The sequence below is a fragment of the Bos javanicus genome, chromosome X (genome assembly GCF_032452875.1).
Source record: "Bos javanicus breed banteng chromosome X, ARS-OSU_banteng_1.0, whole genome shotgun sequence".
Classification (NCBI taxonomy): Eukaryota; Metazoa; Chordata; class Mammalia; order Artiodactyla; family Bovidae; genus Bos; species Bos javanicus.
The window spans coordinates 126,571,716-126,593,254 of NC_083897.1; the positions used below are offsets into that span (position 1 = coordinate 126,571,716).

Consider the following 21,539-nt stretch of genomic DNA (forward strand, 5'->3'; position numbering starts at 1 on the left):
ACACTGGAAAGTCTGGACATGTGAAATGAACTAAAAATAAGCTATTACTTATATTGACACATACATGTCATCTTTACTGTCTATTAAGGTAATTATTTATAAGGACTGAAAGACATTGTTACTGTACATTTCTCCTTAGCATGCAAATATGACTTTTCATTTCTTTCAAAAGTGAAGAATTCTTTGTCAATAAATTTCCATAACTGTTTTTACCTATAATGCAGTTATTAAACTGAAAATAACTAAACAAGAAAAATAATTTTACTTTAGGAAAGGGCCAGTTTGAGACACAGTCAAACAGTGATATTTTAACAACATATTAAATAATTAATCATCAACACATCCACTGTTAAGTTTTTTGGTAACCACATTAGTTTTTTTAAAGTGAAAATGTGGTAATTAACACTGTAATCTTTATAATTGGTTTATTGGTATTAAAAGGAAAATATAGTATAAATTGTATATTACCACATGACTACAATATAAAAATCATTGTAAAACATTTTATTTTGTCCAATTACTTATTATTTCAATCTAAAGGAAAATTATATATGTTAACATTCTAGGACAGGAGTTAGGAAAGTTTTTTGTAAAGGGTGAGGTGGTAAATATTTTAGGTTTTGGGGCCACACAGATTTTTATTGCAACTACTCAACTCTGTAACTGAAAGCATCCAGAGACACCAAGCTGTATTAAATTAATACCGTGTTTATAGAAACAGATGGCAAACTGGATTTGGTCCTCAGGCTGAAGTTTGCCAGGGCTTCCCTAGTGGATCAATGGTAAAGAACCTGCCTGCAAAGTAGGAGATGCGGGTTCGAATCTCTGGGTTGGGAAGATCCCCTGGAAAGGGAATGGCAATCCACTCCAGTATTCTTGGCTGGAGATCCATGGGCAGAGGAGCCTGGCAGGCTACAGTCCACGGGGTTGCAAAGAGTCGGATGCGACTGAAGTGACTGAGCACGCATGCACAGGAGGGTAGAAGCAGACATTTCATGATAGGTTGCTTAGTTTAAAAGCTAGTAGAACATTTGACAAAAATAAGCTAATAACATTTCCTTATATGTTGGGCAAGTTCAAAACTGAACTTCAGTGTCAAAGGCCTGACATCCCCTACCTGAATATGCCAACAATGTAAACTGAGTCAGTGAGATGAAGCCCCTTTGCCTATAGCTGGTTTCTCCATCCTTGTGGAGTTTCCTTGGTCACCTGACACCAAGTGAAACATATATTTTCATCTTTATTTTCCTTTAGAGTATTCTCTGGTGCTTTGTTCAAACTAATCTTATCATCCTCTTTTAGGTTTAGGGCTTCCCTGGTGGCTCAGCTGGTAAAAATTCGCCTGCAATGCAGGGGACCTGGGTTTGATCCCTGGGTTGGGAAGATCCCTTGGAGAAGGGAAAGGCTACCCACTCCAGTATTCTGGCCTGGAGAATTACTTGGATTGTATAGTCCATGGGGTCACAAAGAGTCAGACAGGACTGAGCGACTTTCACTTTAGGTTTAGTCAAATATTTCAAACATAAAGAAAAGTACAGGAAAAAAACACAAATATTTGACCCTCAGTTTTAATAAATTTTAATATTTAATATTGTTTAAGATATTTTAATCTTTTTTAAAAATAAATAATACATATGAACACAGCTGAAGCCTATAACAGACTTTTAATGTGTATGATTTTTCCACATTCTAACAATTTTTAAAGAGGCAATTTATTTTTAGATGGATCTGCATTTTTCCTACTTATTAAAGTGAATTTCTTGAGAGCCAAAAGGATGGAAAGATTAGCGAATTGATTTTAGATGTGCAAATTATCATTGGTACACAGTAGACCAATTTGACCTGATTTGATACATTTTTCTGTCCATCCAGGACTAAATTAATGCTATGAGTTTACTTCCAAGAGAGACTTTGCAAATTCCCTATATCTCTTCCATGTGGTAAATGAGATGTGTGATTAAGAGACAGTGAGTATAAATCATCCTAATTCATAATCAAGGACTGAAGACAGCTTTTCATTTCTATAGTGACTTATTCAAATGCATTATTTTTCTCTGCTGCCCTTAACACAGTTAATGCTTTGTGGAACAAACGCTTTCACAAACATTCTGTCATTCAGTCTTTGGAATGTCCCATGTGGGGGTTAGAACAGATAGTATTGCAATCGTCTCCTAGGTGAGGAAATTAAGGCACAGTGATGTCAGTGCAGTGCTTATAAGTCTTGGCTGAACCTTAGTTCCACTGGGTGAGCTTTGATAAAGGATCCCTGAGCCTACCCACAGAGATTTGATACAACCAGGCTGGAACGGACCGAAAGTGTTAGTATATTTCATTGATTCTTCTGTGCAGCCAAGGTTGAGAATTTCTGCTGGACTAGGGAACTGATCAAAGTTGTTCAACCCTGTGGTTCTCGAATGGGGGCTATTTATCCACCACCCCCCCCCCCCGCCAGGGGAACATTTGACAATAAGACAGTTGATTGACACATGTTGGTTGAGGACACTACCGGCTTCTAGTGAGTGAACATCCTACAGCCTCGCCTCTCAACATGAAACTCTCCAGCCCCAGGACTTCCCTGGAGGTCCAGCGGTTAAGACTCCGCACTTCCACTGAAGGGGACATGAGTTTGATCCCTGGTGGGAGAACTAAGATCCCACATGCTGTGCAGTATGGCCAAAAATAAAAGAACGACAAAAAAAGAAAAAAACAAAAAAATCCCTATCCAGCCCCAAATGCCACTATGTCAATTGAGCTGAGGTTCAGAAACTCCTACTTAACCTCTAAGTGTTGGACTGAAGTCCCTAACTCTAAGCCATTGTTATTTCTTCAGTCCCAAATTGCTAAATTATTCAAATTAGTCATCCTCTTATTATTTCTCTAATAATGCATTTTTAAAGTGACTTTAAACTTTTTCAGGAACCAGGTGGTCTCGTGTCTTAACCACACTAGGATAGGCAGAAATCCTACTTTTCTCAGAATACCAAAACTAACACAAAAACAAGCAAATAGCCACAAAGGATACAACATCAAAAAGAAAAGAACTATTTCTCAACTAAGTATATGTATGATCCCAAATAAAAAATGTGAATTATGTAAAGCAGTAGCTCTCAAAATTGAGCATGCATTGAAATCCCCTGGAGGGTTATTAAAATACAGACTGCTGGGCCCCACCCTCAGAGTGTCTGATTCCCTAGGTCTGGTGTGGTGTTCAAGCACTTGAATTTCTAAATTTCTAACAAGAGCTTCCAGCTGAGACAGACTCTTCTGGACCTGGTAACACACTGAGAATTACAGATGTAAAATGTGTAATAGCTTCTCAAATGCATAATCCCAGGACTATCTATTAAAGCATCAAGTTAATATTCCTAAAAATGCAAGCACTATTTCATCATAGTATACACATGATTTTAGAATATAATCCATCAATAAGTACAAGAACCTTCCAGTTCCATGATTACAGTCAGGACAGACCTATGAAATCAAACCATTTGCTCCCACTTCTAAGAGCAACAGGAGCTAGCTTCAGTAAGCTTCCTGTCCAAAACAAGTCCAATGTTAAGAATGTACAGCTGTCCACCTTATCAGAAATAAAAAAGTGACAATACCCTGAGACATTTTAAAATGCACCTAAGGTACACGATGCACATTCTTCAAATTATAAGGAGATGCCTAAAGCAAAAATGACTTGAACAGAATTTTCCTACTTTTGGATACATTAACACATGATTGTAGGAGGGTGGATGGATATCTAAAATTTCAGGGAAATTTATTGCCTGTATTAAATAACAAATCCTAATTCCTTAACGAATTGGAATATTGACATAGGTGGCTAAATAATCATAGAATTAAACATGGAATCTGAAACCTATTTCAGAAACAAGTCAATTACTTTTCCAGTTCATCAGCCCATGACACTCTAAAGATAGCAGCGATAAAGGTGGTGTGGTTTGTGATTTTCATAAACTAGCCTTAAGTTAGATATTACAGCATATTTTGTAGGTGAAAAACCTAAACCCTGAATAAGCAAAGTACATGTCCCTTATTTTCCACAGCAAGAGCTCATAGAAACTAGAATATGCTCTTATCTCTGCCTCTTAGATGTTTTCTGAATCTCTTGATAGTGAAGATTTGATCTCTTTCTAGAACCTGGCACACTTCCTAGTACATACCAAGGGGTAATTAGGCTTCTACTGAATTTACTTAAGTGAGTTTGTGAGAAGTTCATGCATTTCTGTATTTCATGAATTTTATATTGCATAGTTCAGTCCCATTTAAATTCAGGATCCTTACCCCCAAAATCCCAAATAAGATCCAGTCTATACTGTCCAAAGTACAAACTTTAATTATGAGCTAGGGATTAAGAAAAGTAAAGGGAAACTATGGGAGAATTTTCCAACAAGTAAGCACTTCTGTTGTACCGGCATTGATGATATATATGGCAGTCAACAATGTAAGACTTCCAAAGGGTAACTGAATAGCCCTGTACTGTAAAGTATAAAATATACACATCTAAAGGAACAAATAAAATCTAAGAATTGAAAAAAATATACCTAATAGCATCGTTCTGCTCCAGTGTTTAAGAGCAAACCGAGAAGTTGCTATGGCATTGACTTATGCGAGCATAGCAACAGAGCGAACTCAGTGATTCAGCTTGATAAAAGAGGAAATTATCTCACCATTTCCCTTTCCCTAAATCAGTCAGATATCCAAATATTTCATGTTGAAATGGTATATCCATCAACATGTTCTAATGGATAAAAGTCAGTAGTGGGGGTGGGGAGGAAGGTCATAAGATGAAATCTGTATGACATATGCTTACTTTAGAGAATGCAACTCACATCTAAAGAATCTATTAATATCTCTGCATCCTGCTTTCCCCCGATTTAATGGGGTTTGTCAGTGGCTTATATTGGGTGAATATTGGGTGAATATGAGTAATAATTTGGCAAACGACAACAATTTATCAGCCCATATAACTTCGTTCTAATGAAATTTGACTGTGGTGTATTTTGAGAAAGAAACATTGTTCGGCCGTGAAACTGTAATTCCCTGTGTGCAACAGCCCTCCAGGGAAGGGATAGATTATGCCAGCATAATATGTGAAGTTTAGTCATTATCACTTGTACCAAGCAGAGGTCAGCTGTGGGTGTATATGTGGGAGGCACCACTGTGGTGAGCCAATACAAACAGAGCCAAATGTCACAAATAAATGCTGACATTTTATCACGTTATTTTAAATATTATTTTACCACTGTGTTTTTTCTTGTATTGTTTAACCTCCACATCTTTATTTCCCATTTCCTTTCTTTAAACTGATAAATGAGAATTGGGCAAGTATGGTTTGAATCACTACTTGACCATGAACATGGGAAGTTAATTGACCCCACAAAAGAGCCCCAAACCTATGAAACTTGGATTCTTAGATTTATTCTGTTTTTTTTTGTTTTGTTTTGTTTTTTGAAAATACAGCAATTCTTTATTTCTTTATTGTTTTTTACTTTAAAAATTTATTTATTTTAATTGGAGGCTAATTACTTTATAATGTTGTAGTGGTTTTTGCCATACTTGACATGAATCCGCCACGGGTGTACATGTGTTCCCCATCCTGAACCCCCTCCTACCTCCCTCCCCATCCCATCCCTCTGGGTCATCCCAGTGCACCAGCCCCGAACACCCTGTCTAATGCATCGAACCTGGACTGGTGATCTGATTCACATATGATAATATAAATGTTTCAGTGCTATTCTCTCAGATCATCCCACCCTCGCCTTCTCCCACAGAATCCAAAAGACTGTTCTGTACATCTGTGTCTCTTTTGCTGTCTTGCATACAGGGTCATCATTACCATCTTTCTAAATTTGATATATATGTGTTAATATACTGTATTGGTGTTTTTCTTTCTGACTTACTTCACTCTGTATAATAGGCTCCAGTTTTACCCACCTCATTAGAACTGATTCAAATGTATTCTTTTTAATAGCTGAGTAATATTCCATTGTGTATATGTACCACTGCTTTCTTATCCATTCGTCTGCTGATGGACATCTAGGTTGCTTCCATGTCCTGGCTGTTATAAACAGTGCTGCGATGAACATCGGGGTACAAGTGTCTCTTTCAATTCTGGTTTCCTCAGTGTGTATGCCCAGCAGTGGGATTGCTGGGTCATATGGCAGTTCTATTTCCAGTTTTTTAAGGAATCTCCACACTGTTCTCCATAGTGGCTGTACTAGTTTGCATTCCCACCAACAGTGTAAGAGGGTTCCCTTTCCTCCACACCCTCTCCAGCATTTACTGCTTGTAGACTTTTGGATCGCAGCCATCCTGACCGGCGTGAGATGGTACCTCATTGTGGTTTTGATTTGCATTTCTCTGATAATGAGTGATGTTGAGCATCTTTTCAGGTGTTTGTTAGCCATCTGTGTGTCTTCTTTGGAGAAATGTCTGTTTAGTTCTTTGGCCCATTTTCTATTTATTCTGGGTTGACTTGGGTTTCAGAAACATATAATTTGATTAATTTATTTTTAATTTACATATAGTAAAATCCATCTTTTGGAGGGGTACAATTCTGAGTTTTGACAAATACATAAAATTGTGTAACCACCACTACAATAAGGACCCAGAAGAGTTCTGTCATCCCCCCCACCCCACAGATTCCCTCCTGCTGCCCCTTCATAGTCAGTGCCTCCCTGAACCGCCCCAGGACCTGTCATCAAAAACCTGTTGGTGCTCTTCTGTTTTAACTATTTTTTTCCTTCTCCATTCATTCAGTACAGTCTATCATGTGCTGGGTTCTGTTTGAGGTTCTGGGGATGAAGTAGTGAATAAGATTCACATGGAGCTTTCCATGCAGAAACAAGATAATGAACAAAAGTAAATCTGTAATTCCAATGTGTAGTAAATGCTGTCTAGTAAAAAGATCCTGCTTGCTCCTATGACATACCTGTGAAAAGCTATGACAAACTTAGACAGCATATTAAAAAGCAGAGACATCACTTTGCCAACAAAGGTCTGTATAGTCAAAGCTATGGTTTTCCAGTAGTCATGTACACATGTGAGAGCTGTACCAGAAAGAAGACTGAGCACTGAAGAATTGATGCTTTTGAAATGTGCTGGAGAAGACTCTTGAGAATTCCTTGGACAGCAAAGTGATCAAACCATTCAATCCTAAAGGAAATCAACCCTGAATATTCATTGGAAGGACTGATGCTGAAGCTGAAGCTCCAAAAGTTTGGCCACCTGATGCAAAGAGCCGACTCATGTGAAAAGTTCCTGATGCTGGGAAAGATAGAGGGCAGGAAGAAAAGGGGGCAGTAGAGGATGAGACGGTTGGATGGCATCATCGACACAATGGACATGAATTTGAGCAAACTCCAGGAGACAGTGAAGGACAGGGAAGCCTGGCATGCTGCAATTCATTGGGTCACGAAGAGTCGGACATGACTTAGTGACTGAACAACAACAATAAGTAGATCCCTATGATAACAAGTATCAGAAGATGAAACCTCATTTTAGACAGAATGTTAGAAAAGGTGGCTCTGAGAAGTTGGCATTATATCTGAGGACTGAAGTCTAAGAAGGAGCCAGCTATGTGAAATGAGCAAGGGGTGGGGACACATGGGCAATCATACCATGCAGAAGGAACATTGTATGGAAAATGGGGGTCAGCAATCCCAAGAGTGAGAGAATAAAGCAATGGCATGAGGTGCTGTGGACAGATAGGCAGGGTCTAGCTAAGGTGTATCAACTTCATTCCCTTGCAGCAGGACACCATCAGCTAAGTCTGTACCTGGAGATGATTTGATTGATGTTTTGAGTTCTGTGTAGAAAGTTGTTTGTTATAGAGTGAGAATGGATACAGGGCAGTTACTGGGCCATGGCAACCATCCAGTTGACTACTGACGGGCAGCAACTGTGGAGATGTAGAAGGAATGGATTTGAAATACATTTTAGAGGTAGAGGGCTTCCCCAGTGACTCAGCTGGTAAAGAATCCACCTGCAATGTGGGAGACCTGGGTTTGATCCCTGGGTTGGGAAGATCCCCTGGAGAAGGGAAAGGCTACCCACTCCAGTATTCTGGCCTGGAGAATTCTTTGGACTGTATAAGCCCATGGGGTCTCAAAAAGTTGGACACAACTGAGCGACTTACACTTTTCACTTTCAATCCATGTTACAAATATGAATTCATTCACTTATATTTACTGAGGGCCCACAATGAGTGAGACTCACATGAGGAAGTAGGGATATAATGTTAAAGAGGAACCTACAAGATTGGAGGTAAACTGGCAGGAGAGATAGGACTTCATTCAACAGTCTCACACATATGTGTAAAATTAGTGTGACAGAAAGTTTCACAGAGGAGAGGGTTCTATGAGAGGGCATAATAAAGAGATCTGACTTAGTCTGAGCAGAGGTTGGGTTCTGGAAAGGTGTCTCAGAGCACTGAAGAATGAGGAGTGGGGAGAGGGTATTGGACGAAAGGTCATGTGACAGAAGAGCAGAAATTTGGGTTTTCAAATGCCAGATACACTGTGATTCCAGTTTAGGAGTCCAAGAATACATACCAGGAACATGCATTTCCACAAGCACTTCAGGCAATCCATTTCCTCCACAAACATTTATTGAGCACGGAAGTGGGCCTGAGACTCTTCCAGGTGCTGAGAATTCAGTAATTTTTTTTTTTAATTAATTTCTTGGCCTTCTGGTTCCGAGGGATGATCTCCCCAAAAGCTACCCAGTCAATGGTTTTTAGAGCAAGTTTCCGTCCAGCCATCTTGAGATCTTCACCGACCCCAGGCGGCCCGCAGTCCACAGCAGCCAATTCAGTAATTTATGTTAAAAGTTTACTTCTTTCATGGAGCTTGTTTCTGATGAACCTGATTCAGGAGATTCACAGACCCTGGGCACGTCTTGAGAAGATTTGACTTAAGAGATGTTAGCCTAGAACAAGGTCATGAGGAGTGCCACCATTTAGAGCCTGAAAGGAAGAGCGGCAGCAAAGAAGCTCGTGATCAAGTGGCTAATGAAGGAAGAAATGAGGAAAGTGGTGCACATAAGCAAAAGTGGGGACCATGGGGTCACAGAGAGTCAGACACGACTGAGCGATTTTCACTAACGGCAGTGGAGAAAATGGAAAAAACAGAGAGGTAAGGGTAGAGAAAGCACTTGAAAGTTACAATAGAAATGGTATAGTGTTTGCAGTAAAATAACATATGTTGGTATCTGATAGAAAAATAAATACACTAATAACAAAACATAAGGAAGTAAATCAAAGTGGTTGATTATTGTTTTGTGTCTATATCTATATTTGCCTTTCCATCTATTTATCTCCATCCTGGTGCATTTTTTTTCCTCAAAAAAGAAATACTACAATCATCAGAGATTGTCAGTAGAAAGATTCTCTGGAGGATCAGACAAGAGGAAGCATTCTCAGGACCCATTAAGGGGCCTGGAGACAGTGGGCTCTAGGACTTGTGTGGAGAACTTGAAAGCTGTCACCTCTTGAAAGAAAGGACTGTAAGAGGTGAAGTAGACTTAATCTGTGCATGTACCCCTGGGATTTTACTAACTGACCCAGAGGAATTAGATTGAACAAGCATGTGGAGAATGTCTGGGGATCATACTTGTTTCTGTTATTTCCTGTAATGGCAAGAGTAGCCTGCAGAAGCTGTGCATTCTGGGTCACCACTACAGTCAGGGTTAGTGTTTCCTGGGAACTGGAGAAGGGAAATGAAACCAGACCATGTCTAGATTCCTTCCCAGATCTCTTGAGTTGAATAATTTGAAATTGCCATTTTTATAGATCCAAAATGGTACAAAAATTAACCATTTCATACAGTTCAACCAAAAAGTATAATTCTGGTACTACAGTGCAAAAGTGTGGATGGCGGGAGACCTTCTTGTTGGTTTAAAGATTGATCCATTGGTGCAAGTATGCGACCATATATTAAAGCCTCTAAGTTTTGTGAGCCAGACCAAAGGCATTCTTGTTCCTGACTCTATTTGAACAGCATATTTGATGAGAGAGTGCCAGCATCATCTATTTATTACCCTCCATACTCAGCGATTATGTGACAAGAAAGGAAAAGACCTTTAAAGCTGGGGTGATTGTCTAGACAGTCCTAAAATAGCTCTTCCCAGGTGCAAAGGAAGCAGTAAAATGCAGACAAAGCATGAGGGTCCTTTGCCAAAAATACAGTGCATTTGAACTTTCGTAAGCTCCTTGTAAATTCTGAAGGAGAAAATCGCCAGAAGACTAAATCTCGATAATTATGATCACTAGTAAAAATGGTATAGTGTTAGCAGAAAAATAAAATCTGATTGAGGAATATACCACCCCCTCAAACAGAGGCATTCTCTGCATGCTAAATTACATAGAAATTTTTGAGATAATTATTTGAATAATTTAGAGCTAAAATAGTTCAGGCTAAAATATTTAGCTGACTGAAACACCTGTGCAAGCTTTCATTTAAAATATACAAAAACTTGGTTTCATTTTTCACTTCACAGTGGAGGTCTTGTAATAAAAACAAGATAGTTTATGTAAGTCCCCTGTCAAGTCATATTCTGTAGCATTGGTGCAGTTAATAAGATTGCATTGAATCCAAAATGCACTTTTGTTAAATAAACTGTGCCAGTGGGTCATACCCTAGAATATAATTTAACAATAAAAAAAATGAGCTATTGATACATTCAACAACTTAGGTGGATCTCAGGGAACTTATACTGAGTGAATAAAGCCTGTCCCCCCAACAAGCTACATGCTATATCATCTCATTTATGTAACATACTTGAAATGACAAAATTATCGAAATGGAAAATAAATCAGTGATTGCCAGATTTAAGAAGGTGGTGGATTGAGAGGGAAGTGAGAATAACATAAAAAGGGTAGCAGGAGGGATCCTCGTGACTATGGAATGTTCTGTGTCTCGACTGTTGTGGTAGTCACGTAAATCTACACATGTGATAAAATCGGATAGAATGAAATAAACATACACATTTACACACACAAATGAGTGCAGGTAAAACTGGTTACATCTGAATAAAGTCATTGTATGCTCTCAGTGTCAGTTTCCTGGTTGTGACATTGTATGCAAGATGTTACCATTGGGGGAGACTAGGTGCAGGTACAAAAAGGCTCTGTATTATTTCTTCCATCTGAACATGAATCTACAATTCTCTCAAAATAAACTGTTTAATTAAAAAATAAACTTTCTCAAAACCATTGGCATTGGTTCAAACTTTGTTTATTAACGTGGGAAGAAAGGCTCCACCCGATTTGGGGATGGAGGAGCCTTCTGAAATCACCAGGGAACCAAACCACACATGTATCAGTAGGTAAAGTTTCTGCACTGTGCACGAGGGAAGGCGTGTGCTCTTTAGAACGTTTTAGTTTGCTTTGTGTGTTTTGCACCCTAAAAATTTACAAATGAAGGTGGATACATGAAAACATACATCTCTAAGATTCATCAGCACTCTAAATACAAGAGTAAACCAGGTGTTGTTGGGAGGTTATGCAATGGCAAGTATGGAAAAAAAAAACCCTGGATAATTGAGTTTATTCAAATTGAGAAGGCCTATTTCTAGGCCTTCTCTCTCTATATATATATATCTAAGAGAAGCCTGTTGAAAATAAGGGTAGCAGAAAGACAGTCACTGAATGTGAGTGATGCCTCTAGTACTTGTGAGAACCCACTTAGCTAGCCCTTTAAAGTCTATTAAAGAAACTGAAATGAATAGATTACATTCAGAAGTAAACAGTTTGGAAATGTTCTTATCCTTAGGTACTTTACTCTCATTGACTTAGCAATATGCTGAATTTTGTTAGCTGTTTATATGTAGCTTCACAGTTGATTTTAAAGTCAGCCATTGTCGGTTATGGCTAATCACTTTATTTTCCTAGGGAAGTCAAATCAACCAATAGTTATCAGTTATCTTCCCCATGACAACACTGGGTGAGGTGGAATACCAGGATGAGACCAAAAGTGCTTCCCCATGATGATTGCAGACCTCCAAATCTAATCAAGTGAGAGAATAACACATAGTAAATCAACACCACCTATATTGCATGTGAATTCAGGTAGACAGTTTGGTCTGTGGGCCTAACTGCCTTTACTTTGCAGCTCACAGAACCCTGTGTTCATCCTACTGTCTTAAGCAGTTTCATTTGCTTATAGTGTTAGCTCATTTATTTTACTTATTTTATTTAACAAGCTCTCTAAACTACTGACCATATGCCAGGCATTATAAGAGCATCATAAATATTAGTTCCTTTTTATACTCAAAGCAAACCTAGATTATTTGCATTTTGCAGATGAGGCAGCTGAGGCACAAGTTTAAGTCACTTGCCCAAAGTCACACAGCTAGTCAAGTATGCTTTGCTTTTGGGATTTGCCTCCAGATACCAGTCTCTATGATCAAGCCATTAATTCACATTCAGCTGGAGTCCTAAATCAGGCGAAAGAGATGCTCACATCTCAGATGTGACTATATTCATTCCCTCTGGCTTTATTCCCTCATTCAGTCCTTCCTTCATCAAGCATCCTTTAAATGTTCACTATGTTCAAAGCATTATGATCGGCAATGTAAACACAATATGATTTTGGCTCTCATGGAATTTACATGCTATACAAGAGATAAGACTTATGCATAAATCTTTAGGATTGTCATTTCACATACTGGGTAACTCGTAAAGGTTTATAAGCCATGGAATGGCATCAATAAACTTCTGCTGGCAATGAGCAGAAGGGGTTAGAGAACGGGAGGCTGCAAGTAGGGAGACTATCCTAGCACATGAGTCCATTCAAATGCCTATGAGGGGCTCATCAAAGAGGTAAACCTTAGAGTTACCACATGACTCAGTAATCCCACTCCTAGGGAGATGCTTAAAAGATGCAATTCTACTCCGAGGTATATGTTTCAAAAGAATTGAAAGCAGATATTCAAAAACATTCTTGTACGTGACTGTTCATTGCTGCTCTGTTTACAATGCCCAGACAGGGAAAGCAACCTGGATGTCCATGAACAGATGAATGAATAAACAAAATGTGGTCTAGCTGTACAATGGAACATTGTTTGGCCATTAAAGGGAATGAAGCACTGATTCATGCTACAGCATGGGTGAATCCTGAAAACATTAGGTCACATATTATACAGTTCCATTTACAGGAAACATCCAGAATAGGTAAATCCATAGAGACAGAAAATGCATGAGTGGTTTCCAGGGGTTGGAGGAAGAGAGGGAGAATGAGGAGAGATTACTTAGTCGTACTACTGATTTTCCTCTTGGGATGGTAAAACTGTTTGAGAACTAGATCAAGGTAATGATTGTACAACACTGTGAATGTACTAAATGCCACTGAAGAGTACACTTTAAAAATGGCTAATTGGATTTTGTGTAAATTTCACCTCAATAAAAAACCAAAAGAAAAAAAAAAAAAAAGCCGATTTGGACTTGGGCCAAGGTGAGAATGTGAGAATGGAGAGGAATAAGGAAGAGAAGTCACTCGGGAGACTTGGCCCGTTTAGTGGTGGTAATAAGAGAGAGCAGGAAGGGGGAAATCCTGAAGGTTCCAGCTAGAGTGCCAAGATGAATGGTGACCACATTCACCAAGTGACTTGAAGGATTAACCAGATCTCTTGTCTTCATTTTGATGCTGCCACTTGCTAGCTGTGGGTCTGTGGGCAAGTTTGTATACCTTTCTGCCTGGACAATGGGCACACTGGTGTTGTCATGATGACTGAATGAGTGAGTATATCTGGAGCCTGACATATAGGAGGCCCTCAATGACTGTTTGTGGAATGCATGAACGATGACACTTATTTGTTTTTTTCAACATTAGGCTATCCTATTCAGGGATGCCAAAATGGTAGTTACTATACTTTCTGGAATTCTAAGACACATGTGTATCTTGTTATGTGTGTGCATTCATGCTCAATTGTGTCCAACTCTTTGCAACCCCATGGACTGTTGCCCACCAGGATCCTATGTCCATGAAATTTTCCAGGCAAGAACACTGTTGTGGATTGCTATTTCCTTTTCCAGGGGATCTTCCTGACCCAGGGATCTTCCTGATCCAGGGATTGAACCCACACCTCCTTGAGAAACCTCCTTAGGACTTTTAGCCAGCATGGTGGTGCACCCTGGGCTTAGAACTATGCTTGGAAGAGTAGCTGGCCTGTGTGTGTGTGCTCAGTTGCTCAGTCATGTCTGACTCATTGCAGCCTCTGACTGTAGCTCATCAGTAGTAAGTGTTAAACAGTTGTTAGCTTTAGTTGTTGCTGTTGTTACTGTGGTGGTGGTGGTTGTGGTTATAAAACGATGGCCAGAATCTACTTGAGAATATATTGGGTTGGCCCCCAAAATTCATTTGGTTCATGAATATGTTGTTCAATAAAGTTCTTTGTGAAAGTGAAAGATCTTTTTGAACTTAAAACTGAGCGAACTTTTTGGCCAGCCCAACATTTTTGGCACAGGTGCAGTTCTTGAACAACTTGTTGTAAAGAGATGAGATAGAGAGCAAAGGGTTAACTAAGACTATTTAATCACTAAATTGCAATGTTGAAAAAAAAAGACTACTTCAATGTTGATCCATAAAATCTTTACCAACAGAGACAGAATGAATAAATCAGTCTCCCACCAGCAGCTCCAGGAACTTCCCAAAATGATCTCATAATCCTGGCATCAACAGTGCTCAGCTCTGTCAGCCTTCCTGAAATTTATTATTAAAGTGAGGAACCTGATCTCGTGTAGGTTTAATGGGATTAGTTGAATTACAAAGATGATAGAGCTGCCATTTAGAGGAAAAGCGCCTTTCTACCACTTGCCTGTTTTAATGAGTCCCCATCATCCCTCTATGATTACCAAATCAATTTCCTTTCATAGATTAGCTATTTTATAGTCCTGGGAGAATTTGTTGAAAACATTCAGTTATTTAGCCTCAAGAACAATCTAGCTGTGGGTTAATATTCTTTGGATTTAATGGGTTGAAAATTAAAATAAGAGTAGAATTTTTGTACACAAAAACCTTTAGATGAATTTTGGCAATTCCAGGGCACCAAACTAACTTTTGAATTGGGAGATAAGTTGTACTAAAAAGATTTTGTACTGCTTTCCACCCAATCTGGTCCACTAAATGCTGGTCCTCTAAATCACTGGGTACATTCCTGTGTCAACAAAGGTCCATCTAGTCAAGGCTATGGTTTTTCCAGTGGTCATGTATGGATGTGAGAGTTGGACTACAAAGAAAGCTGAGTGCCGAAGAATTGATGCTTTTGAACCGTGGTGTTGGAGAAGACTCTTGAGAGTCCCTTGGACTGCAAGGAGATCCAACCAGTCCATCCTAAAGGAGATCAGTCCTGGATGTTCATTGGAAGGACTGATGCTGAAGCTGAAACTCCAATACTTTGGCCACCTCATGCGAAGAGCTGACTCATTTGAAAAGACCCTGATGCTGGGAAAGATTGAGGGCAGGAGGAGAAGGGGATGACAGAGGATGAGATGGTTGGATGGCATCACCAACTCAATGGACATGAGTTTGGGTAAGCTCCAGGAATTGCTGATGGCCAGGGAGGCCTGGCGTGCTGCGATTCATGGGGTCGCCAAGAGTCGGACATGACTGAGCAACTGAGCCGAACGGAACATTTCTGTACCATAGCTATACTGCCGCAAAGTAATACTACTCAGATGTTTGCGGATGAACAGTACAAAGTCTGGAAATGACTTTAGATACCTAATTATTCTTCCTTCAGTAAAATGAGAACATTATCACCAATCTAATACCAAAACAACAGCATTCACAACACAAGAATGATTTTCTTGTAATGTCAGGGATTCAGTGTAAACTATCAGTGAATGTTTGAATGGGCACCAAGTTAATGCATGGCTCCTTTCAGTTCAGTTCAGTTGCTCACTCGTGTCTGACTCTTTGCAACCCCATGAATCCCAGCATGCCAGACCTCCCTGTCCATCACCAACTCCCAGAGCTTACCCAGACTCATGTCCATCAAGTCGGTGATGCCATCCAGCCGTCTCATCCTCTGTCGTCCCCTTCTCCTCCTGCCCCCAATCCCTCCCAGCATCAGGGTCTTTTCCAATAAGTCAACTCTTCGCATGAGGTGGCCAAAGTACTGGAGTTTCAGCTTCAGCATCAGTCCTTCCAATGAACACCCAGGACTGATCTCCTTTAGGATGGACTGGTTGGATCTCCCTGCAGTCCAAGGGCCTCTCAAGAATATTCTCCAACACCACAGTTCAGAAGCATCAATTCTTCAGTGCTCAGCTTTCTCCACAGTCCAATTCTCACATCCATACATGATCACTGGAAAAACCATAGCCTTGACTAGACGGACCTTTGTTGGCAAAGTAATGTCGCTGCTTTTCAATATGATATCTAGGTTGGTCATAACTTTTCCTCCAAGGAGTAAGTGTCTTTTAATTTCATGGCTGCAATCAACATCTGCAGTGATTTTGGAGCCCCAAAAATAAAGTCTGACACTTTTTCCGCTGTTTCCCCATCTATTTCCCATGAAGTGATGGGACCAGATGCCATGATCGTTGTTTTCTGAATGTTGAGCTTTAAGCCAACTTATTCACTCTCTTCTTTCCCTTTCATCAAGAGGCTCTTTAGTTCCTCTTCACTTTCTGCCATAAGGGTGGTGTCATCTGTATATCTGAAGTTATTGATATTTTTCCCAGCAATCTTGATTCCAGCTTGTGTTTCTTCCAGCCCAGCGTTTCTCATGATGTACTCTGCATATAAGTTAAATAAGCAGGTGACAATATACAGCCTTGATGTACTCCTTTTCCTATTTGGAACCAGTCTGTTGTTCCATGTCCAGTTCTAACTGTTGCTTCTTGACCTGCATATAGGTTTCTCAAGAGGCAGGTCAGGTGGTCTGGTATTCCCCATCTCTTTCAGAATTTTCCACAGTTTATTGTGATCCACAAAGTCAAAGGCTTTGGCATAGTCAATAAAGCAGAAATAGATGTTTTTCTGGAGCTCTCTTGCTTTTTCCATGATCCAGCGGATGTTTGCAATTTGATCTCTGGTTCCTCTGCCTTTTCTAAAACCAGCTTGAACATCTGGAAGTTCATGGTTCACATACTGCTGAAGCCTGGCTTGGAGAATTTTGAGCATTACTTTACTAGCATGTGAGATAAGGGTAATTGTGTGGTAGTTTGAGCATTCTTTGGCATTGCCTTTCTTTGGGATTGGAATGAAAGCTGACCTTTTCCGGCCCTGTGGCCACTGCTGAGTTTTCCAGGTTTGCTGGCATATTGAGTGCAGCACTTTCACAGCATCATCTTTCAGGATTTGAAATAGCTCAACTGGAATTCCATTGCCTGAACTAGCTTTGTTCGTACTGATGCTTTCTTTCTTTTTTTTTTTAATATAATTACTTTACAATATTGTATTGGTTTTGCCATACATCAACATGAATCCGCCACGGGTGTACATGTGTTCCCCATCCTGAACCCCCTCCCACTTCCCTCCCCATACTATCCCTCTGGGTCATCCCAGTGCACCAGCCCCAAGCATCCTGTATCATGCATCGAACCTGGACTGGTAACGATAACCCTGTATGTGAGACAGCAAAAGAGACACAGATGTACTGATGCTTTCTAAGGCTCACTTGACTTCACATTCCAGGATATCTGGCTCTAGGTGAGTGATCACACCATTGTGATTATCTGGGTCATGAAGATCTTTTTTGTACAGTTCTTCTGTGTATTCTTGCCACCTCTTCTTAATATCTTCTGCTTCTGTTAGGTCCATACCATTTCTGTCCTTTATCGAGCCCATCTTTGCATGAAATGTTCCCTTGGTATCTCTTATTTTCTTGAAGAGATCTCTAATCTTTCCCATTCTGTTGTTTTCCTCTATTTCTTTGCATTGATCGCTGAGGAAGGCTTTCTTATCTCTCCTTGCTATTCTTTGGAACACTGCATTCAGATGCTTATATCTTTCCTTTTCTCCTTTGCTTTTCAGTTCTCTTCTTTTCACAGCTATTTGTAAGGCCTCATCAGACAGCCATTTTGCTTTTTTGCATTTCTTTTCCATGGGGATGGTCTTGATCCCTGTCTCCTGTACAATGTCATGAACCTCCATCCATAGTTCATCAGGCACTCTGTCTATCAGATCTAGTCCCTTAAATATTTCTCATTTCCACTGTATAATCATAAGGGATTTGATTTAGGTCATACCTGAATGGTCTAGTGGTTTTCCCTACTTTCTTCAATTTCAGTCTGAATTTGGCAATAAGGAGTTCATGATCTGAGCCACAGTCAGCTCCTGGTCTTGTTTTTGCTGACTGTATAGAGCTTCTCCATCTTTGGCTGCAAAGAATATAGTTAATCTGATTTCGGTGTTGACCATCTGGTGATGTCCATGTGTAGAGTCTTCTCCTGTGTTGTTGGAAGAGGGTGTTTGCTATGACCAGTGCATTCTCCTGGCAAAAGTCTATCAGCCTGTGCCCTGCTTCATTCCATACTCCAAGACCAAATTTGCCTGTTACTCCAGGTGTTTCTTGACTTCCTACTTTTGCATTCCAGTCCCCTATAATACAAAGGATATCTTTTTGGGGTGTTAGTTCTAAAAGGTATTGTAGGTCTTCATAGAACCGTTCAACTTCAGCTTCTTCAGCATTACTGGTTGGGGCATAGGCTTGGATTACTGTGATATTGAATGGTTTGCCTTGGAAACAAACAGAGATCATTCTGTCGTTTTTGAGATTGCATCCAAGTACTGCATTTTGGACTCTTTTGTTGACCATGATGGCTACTCCATTTCCTCTAAAGGATTCCTGCCCACAGTAGTAGATATAGTGGTCATCTGAGTTAAATTCACCCATTCCAGTCCATTTTAGTTCGCTGATTCCTAGAATGTCAACGTTCACTCTTGCCATCTCCTGTTTGACCACCTGCAATTTGCCTTGATTCATGGACCTGACATTCCATGTTCCTATGCAGTATTGCTCTTTACAGCATCGGACCTTGCTTCTATCACCAGGCACATCCACAACTGGGTACTGTTTTTTCTTTGGCTCCATCCCTTCATTCTTGCTGGAGTTATTTCTCCAGACTTTGTTTCTTTCTTAGTAGGAATGAATGCCAGATGCCCTTTTCTTACCTCACCTTCTCACTCCTAACCCATTCTGAAACTTGACACCAGTTTCCTGAAGTGGTGGTGACCCATAACCTAAAAACTCATAGACACCCAGGAAAAGTAAACACACAGGAAATTTCTTTTTCCCTTCATAGTATGATGTTTTCTATTTTTCTTTCCTTTGGGTGGAGTAAAACATGAGAAATTTACACACTGCTAGTTCCTAGTTTAAAATGATAAAGTAATTTATATTTAGGAACACAGTTTGTTTTGTTTTAATTTAATGTGCATTTATTGTGTAATATGTGGATTATTTGCATTGTCTATTCATGACTTAATTAAGGGTTTCTACCATGGCATTATTTAGTGAATTAGTTTAAAAAATGGTTTTATTTGGAAAAGACACTAATAAGCCAGTGAAGAGAAATTTTAGCCAGAGTTTAACAAGTGTTTAGTTCATGATGAGGCATTTGCAGCTGTAAGCAATCATATTACTCTGCCATCACTTAGGTCTATGGAAAATGAAGATGTTTACTTAGGGCTGTTAAAAGTTCGATTTTTATAGTGAATCCTAAGCAATACAGAATATCACTATGGCTGACATCAGGGTGGGGAAAAAGATAGTTAGTCAAACTCATTGCTTAAGCTTTAGCTGTTTTAATTTTTGTGATGCATTTTTCTTATCATGTCAAGCGATTCCTGTTTTGCAGTGAAGGCATTGCTTCTCCCTTAGTATCAAAGTATTAATACATACTTTCTGCTCAAATAAGATATATTCAATTAGAGAATAGCAGTGTAAGGATTACTCATTTCAGACTGCTTCTATTGTCCCTTCAATCTTCCATTTTGTTTCTTGTTCCCAAAGATGCCAACAATAACAAGAAGGGTAGTTAAATTTCTGCCTTCCATGGAGGAAGAAAACTGTCTTTGGTAATAACATACTCTCCAATAAGGGATTCTCATCATATTTGAATTGGGTGATTCTTGCTTTGTTACACAAATTAAACCAAGAAATACTTTCATCTAGAGCAAGGTTTCTCAGCCTGAACACTATTATCTTTGGGACCAGATTTTTTTTTTTTTTTTTTAATGAAGGGCTGTCCTATACATTGTGGCATGTTAGCAGCATCCCTGATCTCTACCCTCTAAATGCCAGTGGTACTGCACCTCCCCTTGTTGTGATACCCAGAAATGCCTCCATATATCCCCAAATGTCCTCTAAGGTGGGAAGTCACTCTAGTTGAGAATTACTAAGCTAGCAAGAAAAATAGAACTATATTTTTTTTAAAGAAGTTTCATCTGGGATGTTTTCCTTTTTCAAATGAAATCTATTTTAGACTCTTATATTTTAGTTTTTATAATTTCAATAATAAATGTCAAATAATTGCAAAGTGAAAATTTAGGTCTAAGATGTTTATTTGCGTGAGAATGTGAATAACAGAGTGATTGTATTTTCTGAACCAATAATTTATTGTACAGACTAACAAAGATTTTATTCTGATATACATTTAATTATATGAAATGTCTTCTGGTGATATGATAATATGATTATACTTAGTGATAAATAAATCATCTTTATCAGAAAATTATAAAAAGAAATAAACAATTTAGAAAATAATAAGACTGTTCATATTTTGTTTTATTATTGAAGTGGGCAGTTTGTCCTCACTTGACTTGTTCAATAATTATCCTTAAAATTTCCTGACATTTCTTGTCAAATTTGAATAATTCTTCTATAATGTCAGTGAGTATATCATAATTTTCATAGTTGTTGATAAGTATTTTAATCTCTGGATCTATTATCATTAAGTAATGTAGTCACATATTTTTAAATAAATTTGGCTAAGAAAATTTGCCTATTTTCCTTATTTGGAAAATCAATTCCTCAGATTAAAAATCTAAGTAGAGTCAACCACCTTTGACCTGCATATACTTTTTCTTTGTTCATTTTACTAGCAAGTGCTACTAAGACAAATTTTAAGGGTAAAATCTCACTTAAATGGTTATTGCAATTGACTATTTCTGAAATAATCTCCTTACAGAGAGTTTTTGCCAACTGATTCCTAAGTAATTAATATAAATTATCAATATTTACCTATGATATATGTGATAATTAATGTAAAACTTTTAGAATTTCAAGGTATACCATCCTCAGTAATATTACTCTGAGACTCTGTCCAAATAGGAGAAACAGATTGTTTTCCTTCATTTAAAGTATAACATCAGCAACATCATTCCCATGCGGTTTCCAATGATAACACAATCTGTGCTTTCATTCTGGAGAGAGCATTTTGCAAAACACTGATAATGTTTCGGTTTAAGCCTCAAATTACAAATGCTGGATGAGAATCTTTAGAATTTTCTTAAGATCATCAGAAGTATTTTAATGGCTTTTAATAATTTCTATGTCTAAAAAGCAGTCACTCCAGATTTGTC

At 38.9% G+C, this 21,539-nt stretch overlaps 1 protein-coding gene across 4 annotated transcripts in view; it reads left to right on the forward strand.

Annotated features, from left to right (window-relative positions):
* The window catches only part of ARHGAP6 (Rho GTPase activating protein 6), a 541,668-nt gene that overhangs the window by 346,534 nt on the left and 173,595 nt on the right, over positions 1-21,539 (forward strand). The gene's annotated exons all lie outside the window — the stretch shown is intronic.